Genomic DNA, 13,671 nt, shown 5'->3' on the forward strand with positions numbered 1-13,671 from the left:
GATTTAAATCGTGGTTCCATCGGAGACAAGAAATTGCCCTCTTATATGCTTCAAAAAGTTTTCGGATTGCTGTTATGGATGCTGAACAGTAAGCCGCTTTGATCAGAAAAACTAACTGCTTCAAACAGTTAGAATTCTGTCTCTCCCTGTGTGTCTCACTAACATGATAGTTGAGCTGCTCTTTAGAACTACAATGACTGAAGGTCAGAACTACAACATGGCGGAACTCAGATACCACAGATTAGGGCTGAACTGGCATTTAGAACTACTTGCTGTTTTGGGCATTATATAGTTGGATTAACCCAACCACTGTTACACATTTTATTGTTGTGGTCAATTAAAATGAAGCTTAATGAAAATTTCAAAATAAAAGCCTTGATATTTTTCACATCAGCTTTGGGCTTTATGTGAATGGTTTAAACAAACTACTGTTACACTATGAATTGGTGTGGTGGTTAAAATGAGCCTACTGAAAGTTTCAAAATAAAAGTCTGCATATTCCTCTCATGCTAGTGCAACGCCGTAGGCGTTGCAATAATATTAAGCTTTTTTCACATTTTTTTTCCTCAGGATAGTGAACGTTCATTAACATCAGTACAAACATTAGCATTTCACTGCCACCCACTAGTGCACTTCCTTGCACGCATTAGCATTTTACCTAAAATAACCTATTAGTTAATTTTCTTACTTATTTCCCATGTTTAGTATACTGAATGGAGTAAGTCAATGCCCCACATGCTACTGATAGTCTTCAAGCTAACATTAGCATTTTGGTTAATTTTAGCTTATGCATTAATTTTAACATACTGAATGGTACAGGTACAGCTTAGTCCACATGCTTCTGACTTTCCACTGGTTATTAACTACATTGCAGCTTTCTTTAGCATTAATGCTATTTTTTAGCATCAGAAGGCTTGATTAAAAACCGATGGGCACACTTTGGCATGCCCCGGTTAAATTTCTTCAGGAATTTTCTAGTTCTAACATGTCGTTCACATTTGACAGTTAGCTTCCAACATTAGCCCATCTCTGATAAGCCAAATGCGGATACAACATATAAAAGTTGTGTTGAACTCAACAGGTTAAGTAGCACACACAGTCACATTGAATGGCACTCGGAACACATTTTAGCACCAGTGATTTTTAGAGTAAAAAAGGATAAATTGACTCGCACACAGCTTCTAAGAACAGAAGCCCAATAAGGTAAGTTGTTCAAACACATTATTTTCATCAAACACTTTTCATTGTCTTTTGCTTCTCCGTGATCGACTCTTGGGGACAAGAGATCCAAAAGAAAACCAACCTTTAGTGGTTATGACAAATATCCATCTGTTAAGTTTCAAAATAACGTGTGCTTAGAAAATCTAGCAATGCAACTTCAATGATTAGCGCGTTTTCTGGTAACCAAGTGCCATGAAGTAAACATCTGATTTTTACTTTTGCAAAACTAAAAATCTGTTCTGACTTTAATCTCAGAATTCTGAGAAAAAAGTGCTAATTGTGATGACAATTAGTAGCAAAGCATTATTATTGGATATTATATTCAAGTTTGGCAACTTTAAAACATTCATATTACTTCCAGTGAGGAGAAACATGTTGGTAAAATTAAAAGACTAGTTTAATCAGAATTTGGTCTGTGGAAAGAATAATTTTGAACCAAATTGCACTCAATTTCAGTTTCCGTGCTTCTTGTTGCATTTTGTTGTTTTAAGTTGTTCATTTGTGATGTTTAGTTTAGTGTTTTGCTAAAATGATAGCTTTTAGCATTTCAGCTGCAGCAACAGTGTGAAAATTATTATGGACACATATTAGCACTAGTTCCATTTAGTAGACCTTTTCAGCTGAAGACATTTTAAAATGTCACATCAGGAAATGCAGCAGTGCATAAATGATGGCAGCATTCCAATCTAAGCAGAAAATGATATTTGGTCACTGATGGGAGTTTTCCATTGTTAATGTCACTGTGTCTTTCATACTGTCACATGTCAAAATAAGGCTTTAAGAACTATTTTTCTATGATTCCAACATTTGTTCAGGCACTATGTGGTACATAACCTTTAACATGATAACTAAACTCATTCATACCATTTGATTTAATCAGAGGATATTGTGTTTTATTCCACTGATTACATTCAGAAGTAGCCGTACATATGCTGCATGTCAGTGAGTGTTCAGACTCCTACTCATCTGTACTCATCAAAGCCCTTGTTCTCCAAGAGATCTTTGAAGTGAAGTCTTAACAACAAAAGGAAACATCAGTTAGCAGACGCCGCTCCACTCAGGCAATGTGACGACGCGAAGCGGCAATATGTGAAACTGTGGGAGGCCTGAATTAATTAGCCATTAAATAAGACAAGCAGCGGGAGTTAATTTTAAGTTAGATACCCTGGAGCAACACAGATATGATGAGTATTAAGAATTGACAGGAAAGTGAAGTGTGGTTGAGATTTCTGTCTGACGGTGAGCAGCTGGCTGGCTGGTAGACACCGAGGACCAAGGCTAAGAAACGGTGAAGCCGCTCTCTGCAAACATTTATACATGGCAGTTGGTGGCTGACAAAGTATAATTGCATGTTTTATTTCTTTCATGTACCCACCACTGGATCAAAATTGCTACACTGACATAGGGTATTTATATTAGACCTCTCTAACTTTTTGACATTTTTTCCCTTTTCAGCCAGAAACTTCCGTGTGTTTTCTATGGATATTATGTAATAGACAGACATAAAGTAGAGTATAATTGTGAAGTGGAAGGAAAATGTTGTATGGTTTTCACACTTTGGCAAAAAATATGAAGTGTGACTTACATTTGTATTCAGCTCTATTGAATCAGTCAGTGACGTTTATGAGGCACCAACTCCACTGGAACCAGATGTCCGGATATACTGAAATGGAGAGCTTTATTTCAATTTTGACCTTCACTAAAATATTTGGTTGTATTAAAGGCTTTTAATTAAGCTTACTGTTAAACAATATAGCAAGAAAAATAAAATATTTATAGGCTATAATATTCAATTTCACATTTTTTTATTTAAATGTGCTTATTGAGATTGGAAATTTCCTTTATTTGTATACGAGTTCTAAGCATCTCTCCTTCTCCACTGATACCTGAGTCGCTTTGTTGCTTGCCTTCATTTTTAAAAGTCTGGCTGCTTCACTTGCACCTGTTGCATATTGCGCTTATAGAGCTCAGCACTGCCCCCCTATCAGTGAGGCTTAGTACTTTCTGCCTCCCCACCCGCATTTTCACCTCACATTTTACGGCCAATTACAAAGTCTAACTGTACCTGTAATTAGCATGACATGCAATAGTAATTTTCCAACTTTACATTTTTATCTGAACAGAGAACCGCAAGTTGGGTTCAGTTTAGATTTCACACAGGTGGACTCTTTATGATTTAGGTGACCTTTTAAGGCAACTGGTAACACTTTATTTTATTTAGGGGTATCAGAACAAATAGGGGTGAGAACATACACAATGCCGTAATTTTCTTTTTGTTTTTTGCAACATGTAATATCAATTTTTAGTATGTTGAAAGCCATTTGTCTTTTTCGTTCCACTGCACATTTGTGGGACATTTTGTCTTGGTCTGTTACATAAAATAACCAATAACATTTTGTGTTGTTCTTGTGCCTGTAAGGTGAAAAAATGTGAAAAATAGTTTGCTTTCACATGTAAAACACTGGATCTTTTCATCAAATTATTAGGAACCATGAACAGCAGCAGAACCCAAACTTTAAATGTTTAAAACATGCACAACATGTATGAAAATAAGAACTTACTTCTGTGCAGCAGCTTGAAGATTTGCAATTATAACTTCTAAAGACTTCTAGCAAGGACCTATTTCTCAATTAGATATTTTAAGGCTATAATTTTTTTTAACAATCATTATTAGAACTCCCCAAACCCTTGTCTCAGTAATCTGCAGCCATAAGCTCCTGGACAGACTTACCACTTTGAACATTAAAATAATCAATGCTGATAACAAAAAGGAAAAAAAAAAAAAGTATTTTAGATAGCTAATTCCTGGGCTCAAAATATAATTAAGAAATGGCAATTAACAGAAACTGTGAGGGTCAAGTTCAGGTGAAAGACAGAGAAACTTTTTAAAAGACAAGACCATGTGGGAGATATTGTACGAAAATTCAATAAGGGTTTATAAGGTTGCTTAGATTTATCAAAATGTAGTGGTGGTGAGTTATTCCTCAGTTCAGCTTCATTTGCATAAATTGTACCACACGTGTTTAAACCACCAAGAGCATAAAACTCTCAGGGTTTTCCAAAGGCAAAAGAGTTAATATGAGCAAGAAACGCATGCAAGAACATAACCACCCTCCTGTTCAGCTTTCTCCATCACAACAGGGTAATAGTGCCTTCCTGCGAGAAAATACTAAATATACAAAGAACTATTTTGAAGTAAAACATTCTGATCTGATGGAATCATCTATTCTTTAATCACTGTTGGCTCTGTAGAGCCTGGCAGAGCTGCTGCAGGCAGACAGGCAGAAAGCCAAGCAGACACACTTCCAGTTCAACGTCAGCGAAGTGAGCCAGAACCCGTCTGTACCAAACACACATTTAAACAAGCCCGTCTTTCATCTGCGTGCTTCTTAAACACACGCAACAGGATGTTGTTGTATCTGTCTGTTACTCGCATTTGAATTAATCTGCAGGCATGAAGACGTCTAAAAACAGAGCGCAGTAGCCTCGCTCACACCTCCTCTGTCTTCCAGCGCTGTGCCATCTGAGTCACCAACACACAGGGTCATTTATTGGTCATTAACTTTGCATTTAGTGAGACCACATTCTGATAATTGCCACACTGTGATAATTAACACCGGCAAAACTACAGTAAAGATGCGTCCCGTCTCCGCAGAGACACACATGGTGTCGGATTCCTCTGATTCTTTGCCTTTTTTTCTTGAGCCCCACTGGATATGAAGCATTGCACCCACGTTTGTTGTTGAGGTATGCAAATGTGCCACATCAATCTATGTGTTTGGGTTTGGTTGGTTTCAACCCATGCCCACCCCTACTCCTCCGAACCCCCCCATCCCCTCCTTACCCCACCTCTTTTTATCCACACCTCCCTCCTCCACCTTCCCTCCATCTCCCTCCTGCTTCTAAATCAGGGCACTCGTGTGCGCGGCAGAGGGCTGCTGCGCCCTCCTCTGTATCTTGCCCATATGCAAATGGGACTTGCTTTGATTAAAAGACAGCTGCATATTTCATTAAAGTCGCCAGCGGATGTGTAGGGAAAGAAAAGGCACATCTCCCTGGAGAGGTGAAGGTTGTTTAGCTGGTGTGAATGCTGTGGTACCTAGCTTCTGTTTAGTGTCAGTGAGGAGAACAAACTGGACAGCGGGCTGCCCAGGGATTTCTCTGGGCTTTAATGGGACAGACTGACTGGTACATTAGTTAAAGCTCACTCTGATGCAAGTTACAAGTGAATGTTTACAGCATGAGCGCTAGAGCAAGAGGTGAAACAGCTGCATGACTTTCGGAGGCTAAGGTTTGCCTTGCAAACCCTTTACGTTTTTACTATTGAGATGTAACAGCCACAAACTTTAAGCAAAATTAGAGGGATTTTGTGTGATAGTCCAAGGGCAAAACTTTGAAATAGAAGAACGGGAGCATCCCTTTTTAAGTCCTGCCTCAAATTCTCAATTCAGTTTAATTCTGGTCTTTGACTGGGCCATTCCATTCCTGTATTTGAGTAGCTTTGGCTGTATGTTTAGGTTAGCTGATCTACGGAAGGTTAATCCTTCCACAGTTTCTAACAGGCTGTCTAGATTGCCCCATGTGGATCCATGTACTGGCTCAAATAAACAAACCCCACATCATGATCCTACCACCACCCTGTTTCACAGTGAGAGCAGTTTGTCCACAATCATCCTCAGTGCAAATCGAGATTTCTCATAACTTTCTTCCAACAGCGGCTTTAATTATTGCCACTCTGCCTGAAGGGGTACTAGCTGTAAGGTCGACCTCCTGAGATGTGGATCTCTGCAGCTCTCCAGCACTTAAAGTTCTGCAGTACGCCATCCTTGGCCCATGTTTGTTCTCTTAGAGTAAATTACAGACCAGTTGAAGCTGCACATGTAATCAGTGACATATTTGTTCACAAGTATTGGAGTATAAGTGGTGGAGAGAAATGTATGGCACACTTTTCATGTTTTGTTTGCAAAAACTGTTGAAACCCATGTATCCGTTTCCTCCCTCTTTAGCATTGTTCACTACTTTGAGGTTTGGGGTTGTAACGTCACAAAAGGGGTACAAATTTTCTTACAAGGCACCATACATGCCGTTTGCCTCCTGGTTACAGCACTGTGGTGAAATGAGGTATCTGACTTGTCTCTGTTCGGTGTATAAGGATGACATATAGTGTGCTTTTTTGTTTTTAGCACAAAAAGACCTTACCTAGTCTTTTTGTGCTATTGCTTAAAGATGCATACAGGGGGTGAGGTGTGGGGGATGACGGTATCGGGTGAGCAGATGCTGGCACTCGGCCAGCTCCAGTGGAATTCAAAGACACTGGAAGAAATGGGAGGACTGATTATACTCTGCATAATCAGTCAGAGACGACTGTGGATGATGGTGAGCTCTCCTGCTTTCCTGACAGGACTGATTGTATTTATGCAAGGATTGAAATAAGGGCGGGGAGGCAGTGAGATGCTAGCAGGTGCAAGGAGAGCCGTAATGAGTGGCCCCCACTGCACAGCCAAGGACATATACCCAGGAGGAACTGATTGAATGCCATGCCAATAAAAGGAGGCAGTTTCATGCACCATTGACCCAGTTGGCATCCTCACAGTCACACTGCGATGAAACCCCCTTCGAGGTCACGATAATATGAATTACATTTTGTTCCTCTGCGGCTTGTGCTGCTCTGAGCTAGAATGAAACCAGACCCTTAAGCCAATTTTCCTTTTCTTTTCCTTCTGCTCCCGCTTTCCAACCGCTGTTTTCGTTGTGCGTCAAAGCTAGGGGAAAATCAGATTGAGTGTTTGTTTGGACAGAAACGAGAGGATCAAATTCTGGTTCACAATAGGTGGGGGGAAATAATCAGATCTGAGCCTGCAGCATGCATACAGCCGGAGACATTGTCCTTTCATTTTCTTTCTTGGTGGAGCTGCATGTCCCAAAGCGAGCTAATAGAATGCTTGTCTTGTATCTTTTCAGCCATGAACTTTACTCTGTCTCAATTACATTCAGTCTGGAAACATGCCTTGAAGCTAAATAAAGGGTTTTAGCTCAAATAAATTATTTGAAGAAGGATGTTCACTGATATTTTATCAGATAACATCTGTTTTTTGGGGGGAAAAAAGCACATTTTTGACATTGGTTCATGCTGATAACTTTAGAAAACAATAATAACAGAGACAAAAAAAAAAGGCAAAAGGTGTTCAAGTAAATTTGTAAAGAGATTAGAGAGCTTTTCTGTGTGATCCAAGTCCAAACCTTTAAATGGATAAATCAGGATACTCTCGCTGTGTGTGTTCAATCAGCTTCAGATCTATAAAAAAATCATTTTGTGGTTTCTCTTTTTTCGTACATCCCCTCACACAATCTGACTTTCATTTTATTGTTATTGGAAAGCCACTTCCTCTGAAAAATATTGCTCCAATATTGTTAAAATTGCCATTGTAAGATCCAAAATTTGATCCTCAGATAAACACTTCTGCTAGAGAATCACTATGAATGAAACTCCAACATTGCAACATGGACCCAATAATCTAAATTAGAAGAATTAAAAAAGAAACATTTATCTTTTTCCTTCTTGTTGGTCTGTAAACTCCCAATACGATGCATCGAAGTTTAGTTTGTAACGTAACAAGATGTAAAAATGTTCAATATCTTTTGTACGGCATTGAATAGACTATTTCATAATTGGTTATTATGAGTGATTGTGTTGTTTATTGACATATTTCTAAGAGTAATAGTGAACAAAACTGGAAGTAAAAAGCAATAAATCCAGTGACATTGTACTTGTTCACATGAGTTGGTTTGTTTTGTAATAGGTGTTTTTCTTGTTGTTCGCGGTAAAGAAAAATCAACGTTGCACAAAGAAACCTGGGTTTGTGCTTCTTCAAGATGCAGATCTCGTTATTGTCTTGAGTAAGACCACGAGTGGTTTGCGTTGAGAGATCCGTTTGATTTCTGAGGAAATATTTAACATGAAACCAAACAGAAAAGGGATTTTGTAAAGTAAGTATGTCTGTCACTTTCCAAAAGCAGCTCGTCTCTGGATGTGTGCTGCAGATATTGCAGCAGTGCTTCCTGCTGTTTAAATATCAACATAGCATTGGAAGGTGGAGGTGCGAAATAAATAAAAATATTGTCCTCTTCCTCATCCCTGACATTAATGTATATACAAATTCACGAGCATCTCGGTGCCCTTTCCACTCCATCGAGCTCTGCCCACTGCTCCCTTGTGTTATCGGTTCACTGTTTTCTGCAGAAAATAGAAGTTAAGCTCACCTTATTTACATTTATATGATCAGATTTTCCTCCTTATGGAAGGTATGCAAATTTGCCCTTTTCAGGAGTCTTGAGTTTGTATGTTTGTTGCGAAGGGGATGAGTAAAATAATAGCAATGCCCTCAAGGAGGAAACGCACCCAAGTTCAGATTTTCTGGACCTCATGAATTTTGTGATGATCAGTTTTGTTTCTTTTCCGGGACTTATTAAGACGTTTGAGCTGTAGGGATACAATACATGAGATTGATGTAGACTCAAAATGTCTCTTTTTTTTTTTTTTTTTTGCCTTACAATCTGGTGTTTTCAGAATATCATCTTTCATTTTCTTCACCTGTCGGCCTCTAAATTCATCCATCAGATTGTGCTTCTTGTGAGATGTGAGAGGGAAGGGGGAGGCAGGGTGTGCTCGGCCATCAGTCTTAAATCCTCTGTGTGTCGGAGCAGAGATGGGGATAAAAGGTAAATACGAGCGCTGGCTGGATGAGAAAAACCTCAGTGAGACATAAAATGTGTATGAAGGTGGACATTCAGCTCCAGTAAAACTTCTAAACCCCCTTGTGGATTGACTGGCCGAGCCTTGCTCCTCTTTGATGTTTGTGCACATTCAAGAGTGTAAGTCTGTGTGTGCGTGCGTGTGTGTGTAGGTGTGTGTGTGATTGTAGTGGGCAGATAAGACAGAAAAGCACTTGAGCAAATTGCTTTCTGCCCAGGTCGGCATACTGCCAGTGCCGGTCTTTATTCTTTAGAACAGCCATTGCAGAACTTCAGGCCGGCTCGCCCTGTTGCCCGGCTTCAACACTTTGCCTCTCTTTACCTTCCAGCAACCTTATTGATGAAATGCTGATGTGGAATATTCAAGTGACATTCCAGCTGAAACCAAATAGTATAATCAGGTAATAAGAAATTAATTTTCCCCATGGCTGCACTTTGGCTGAGGTGTTGATGCTGGGATGGAGGAGAGAAATCAAAAGGCACACGATGCAGGTGGAGGGCGGTCTCTTGGTGGCCTGCCCTCTCTCTCTCTCTCTCTCTCTCTGTGTGTGTGCATCATCATTTCTCATGACACACACTGACGGTTTGACAGCCGGCCCCCCACCACCGCACACATTCACACACCCCGTTTCTCCTGTGCTCATACAGATTTCCAGATACTTTAACATTAGCGCTAAAACCAGCCTCTCCACACCACTGAACTGTAAATGACCAACCCAACGGACGCCACATCATATGCACATGAACAAACGTGCGCTGTCAGGGGAGAAACTTGATGACTGTCAGAGTCTGACATTGTGAGTGGCAGGGCACTGATAGCCGGCTGGTTCAAGTCTGTAACATAAAGTGCTTTGCAAAAGTATTCCACATTTAAATTTTACAGTTTTTGACATTTAAAGCGGATCCATCAATGGATTTTGTTGGAGGGTTTATCTGGTAGTGCAACTCAAAGTAAGTGCATAACTATAAAATGAAAGAAGATTAAAAAAAAAAAAAACTTTCTGAATAAATATCTAAGTAGGTGTGCCAAGCTGTGAAAATGTCCCAGACTGACGTTTATAAGGGTTTCCATTTTCCCATTTATGGACAATCTATGTATGACATATAGGGGATTTGTGTCCACTTATGTAGGCGACATGTGGAAGACTTGGGTCAGATAGGATCAAAACTGAAAATTTTGACCTACATATGAAATGCTGTAGAAATGAAAAACTAAAACTGGAAAATCCTGGGAATTCATAGTGAAACATAGTGGGGGCAGGATCATGCTGTGGGAATGTTTCTCTTCAGGACGTCTGATGGGAAAAATTGATGGAGGACTGAACCCAATTGCCTGCCACACTGAAGATTTTTGCATTACTCTGTGTTCAAAACACAATTGAGGCTTATGGTTTTATAATAGAAAATGTGAGAAAGTTCAAAGGGTACTTGTTGTTTTTTTGTTTCTTCTCACACCTCCAAATTTAATCCTTAATCTCTCCTTTCTTCTCCATTCCATCCGCTTTTGTTCATCATGCTAGTTAATTAGGAGGCAGAAGTCCATCGGTGTCGGTGCTCTTGTGTTTTATTGTTCCTCCTTCTTGCCAACCCCACCCCCGACCCCCCTCAGGGTGGAGACATCATTAGCCCTCCCCCACATCGCATAGATGCACACACATTTCATGCCACAGTCCCCACAGCCCATCCTGTTCTGGCCTGGCATGACCATCCATCTCTCTCCTCAACCGCCACCCACCCAACCACAGCAATCACCCCACACCGCCCCTCCACCTCCACCTCCCCGTAACGCCACCCGTTTACCTGAGAGCATTTGTCTTCCCGTCGCTCTGTGAGCAGTGGCCGACGCAGTGAAGAAAGACAGGCTGTGAGGAGGGTGAAAGAAAATAAATAAAAAACTCACTGGCAATATGCAAAAATGTGAAAAGGTAGATGCGGGTTGTCCTGGCAACGGCTCTAAGGTTATTTCCAAGCGCTGATGGAAATCAATGTCATGTGCCAGGCAGGCAGGCACCTCCGTCCTCAGGAAAATTAGAAAGAGTGGGGGGGGGCGAAGGGAGGGGAGGATGAGGAGGGAGGGCTGGAGGGACAAAGAAATATGCAGAGGAGTAGAAAACACTTTTTTTTCTCTTCTGAAGGTTTGCTCCAATGTTTTTTAGTTTTTTGCTATAGGTCATGTTTCTTTTGTTACCGCTCTCTGGCACCAGCCTTACTTCCTTCTTGGGTTCAAAAGGGTGAAAACAAAATTCTGTTTGTGAGATAAATCAGTTTTTTTTTTTCCTTTAACAGAACTGTGATTGACTTACCTGCTTCAGGTTGTGTGAAGACAAAAACAGTAATCTGGCATTCAGATGGATGACCTATAAAGCAGCACTGGAGGATTAGCTCAGCCTGGCAGGTCGGAGTTACGTTCATTACAGATTTATTTTTTCCTGAACTAGCAACACCCACCGTTGATTTTGGAAATTCCAGCTCAGCATGACTGATTTTGAACCTTCTCTCCGCAGACGTCCTGTTCTGCTGAGTGACATTTTCTACTGCAGGAAAGCTGAACAGGGTTCAAATTTGGAGCCACTTCCAGGGACACAAATGCTTTTAAGCTTTTTCAAGGACAGCTTTTCAAATGTCGTCAAGTGATTTGTCATTCACGTTATGAACAATGTTTTCCTCAATTATTCTGAAGGTAAAGGTATTTTATTCTTACTATGAAATAACTTAAAATTGAGTGCTTAAATACTCACGTTGCTAACATAAATGGATAAAAGTTTTAGTGCAGTGGTTAAATGAGAACAAATTCAAACATTTTAGTGCCAAATGCAAAACACAATGTGAAGAGGAAGTAACATGAAACAAAGTGATGGTTGCATCATCTTGTGTTGATTTTTTGTCCATCAGGAGCAGCAGAACTGCTGAGGTGGAGACTGATGAAGTCAATACGGTTAGTCCTGGAAATAAACCTGGTAGAGGCTGGCGAAGAATTGAAACTGGGCTGGAGGTTCACCGTCCAGCATGACGACAACCTAAACATACCAGTCAAAAACAAGACCTAATTTCAACTGAGAATTTTCTGGGAGAACTTGAAAATCACTGTTCAAAGACACACTCCACTCATTCTGAGAATTTTTTACTTTTTCTGATTTATAATTAACAACAAAAAAAAGAAACATTTACAAAACGTGTTGTTTTGCTTCACAGTTATGTACTACTTTGTGTCAGTCTATCACATAAAATTCTGCTAAAACACCAAGACTTGTGGTTGAAATGTGAGAAAATGAAAAGAAATACTTGGTATGAATTCTTATTTTGTCATCCTGGCTCAATTTGATTCGCCTCAGTACAAAAATTGCATGTTAAAATAACAGCTGTTCACGGTGTTTTGCATTTCTGTCACAAACAAACAAGCTACCAAAGTTTTTTGCTCACGTATCCAATGTTAGCCTGCCAGCGTTAGCCATGTGCAACATTTTGTAAAACTCTTTTTTTTTTTTTCCTGCCAGTCGAGAATGAATATTTTTGACCAGATCTGATTTAATTATCCTTAAAGTATAATTTACAGTAGAAAGCTCTGCAGAGCCCAGGCTGCCACTGATGGATATAACCATGGCAGGCCGCTGTGTGGAATAGATGAGCCGTGTGTGCCAAGCCAATGGGTCCTCCCTCTCATTTGCATAGCTAACATGGCATTCACATTCCGGTTGACACATTTTCAACCTGCCACTTATCCTATTACTGGCTGTCCCCTGTCTCAGCATTGTTTGCTGTGTCTGCACTCTCTCCTCTTGCCAGCCCAGTTCCCACACTGTTGTGTTTCAGGGAAGCTCACAGGCTGTTTAGACGCTGCAGAACTGGACATAGCCGGGTACGTCTAGAAACACCTGCCGGCACACTTTGGAAGACGACATGAAAGGAAATATTCACATCCAGTGCACCTCTCTTAATGCCACATGAATATACATTCCAAATGAGTCACTTGGCGCAATAGCAACACTGAAAACCAGCTGAATTACACTGAACAGCGAAACATTCTTTGTTCAAGTAATTTTAATATAAAACGTAACTTGGACATTTTTTCATGGGTCATATTCTAGGTTGATGAAAAGCAAGATGAGATATTTTCTTCAGACACGCATGCATAATTTCTTTGTTGCCTCGTGTGTATTGTGCAAGTTTCCATTATGGAGGTAATATTTTGTCATTAAGGTTTAATTTTTGTCGGCGCCTTTGCTCTGCATGTTTAATTTGAGTCTTAAATAAACTCCCCCGACCCTGCAGCCATTTCTGCCTCCATTTGCTCCTCTCCCTCCCTCCGCTTTCCCCTTCACTAACTTCCTCCCCCTTTTCCTTTCCCTTTCTGATCTTTTTAGAGGGCAGCGTTGTGCTGCAAGTAAAATACATTTCCTTGGGCAACAAAAAGGAAACACTTATTAGTGTTAAAGGATGGGTTACCTTGTTCACCTTCACCGTCACCGCAGGATACGTTCTGTTATTATCTCACAGAGCCGCAGTGGCATTTGCTTCATCACAGGACTGCCGACTTGGAGTGTGTCGTTCTGCGGCGAGCCTTTCAAAGTTTCATGAATCCTTCAGCAGGGGGCCTCGGTATCTTTAATGCAAGACATCCATGGCATTTCTGTAGAGTTCTACCCTTAAATTGTTGTGCAAACTGACTCACTGCTACACTCTGAACTCTGCAAATCTAAA

At 40.4% G+C, this 13,671-nt stretch overlaps 1 long non-coding RNA gene across 1 annotated transcript; it reads left to right on the forward strand.

Annotated features, from left to right (window-relative positions):
• Nucleotides 1–1,003: 1,003 nt before the first annotated feature.
• Nucleotides 1,004–13,156, forward strand: LOC106965125 (uncharacterized). The gene is made up of 4 exons (XR_001428557.1): nt 1,004–1,203; nt 11,260–11,368; nt 11,478–11,653; nt 11,866–13,156. It is a non-coding gene; the product is annotated as an uncharacterized LOC106965125 (long non-coding RNA).
• Nucleotides 13,157–13,671: the final 515 nt, after the last annotated feature.

This window comes from Poecilia latipinna, unplaced genomic scaffold (genome assembly GCF_001443285.1).
Source record: "Poecilia latipinna isolate Pla-1442-1.1 unplaced genomic scaffold, P_latipinna-1.0 Scaffold1770, whole genome shotgun sequence".
NCBI classification, from domain to species: Eukaryota; Metazoa; Chordata; class Actinopteri; order Cyprinodontiformes; family Poeciliidae; genus Poecilia; species Poecilia latipinna.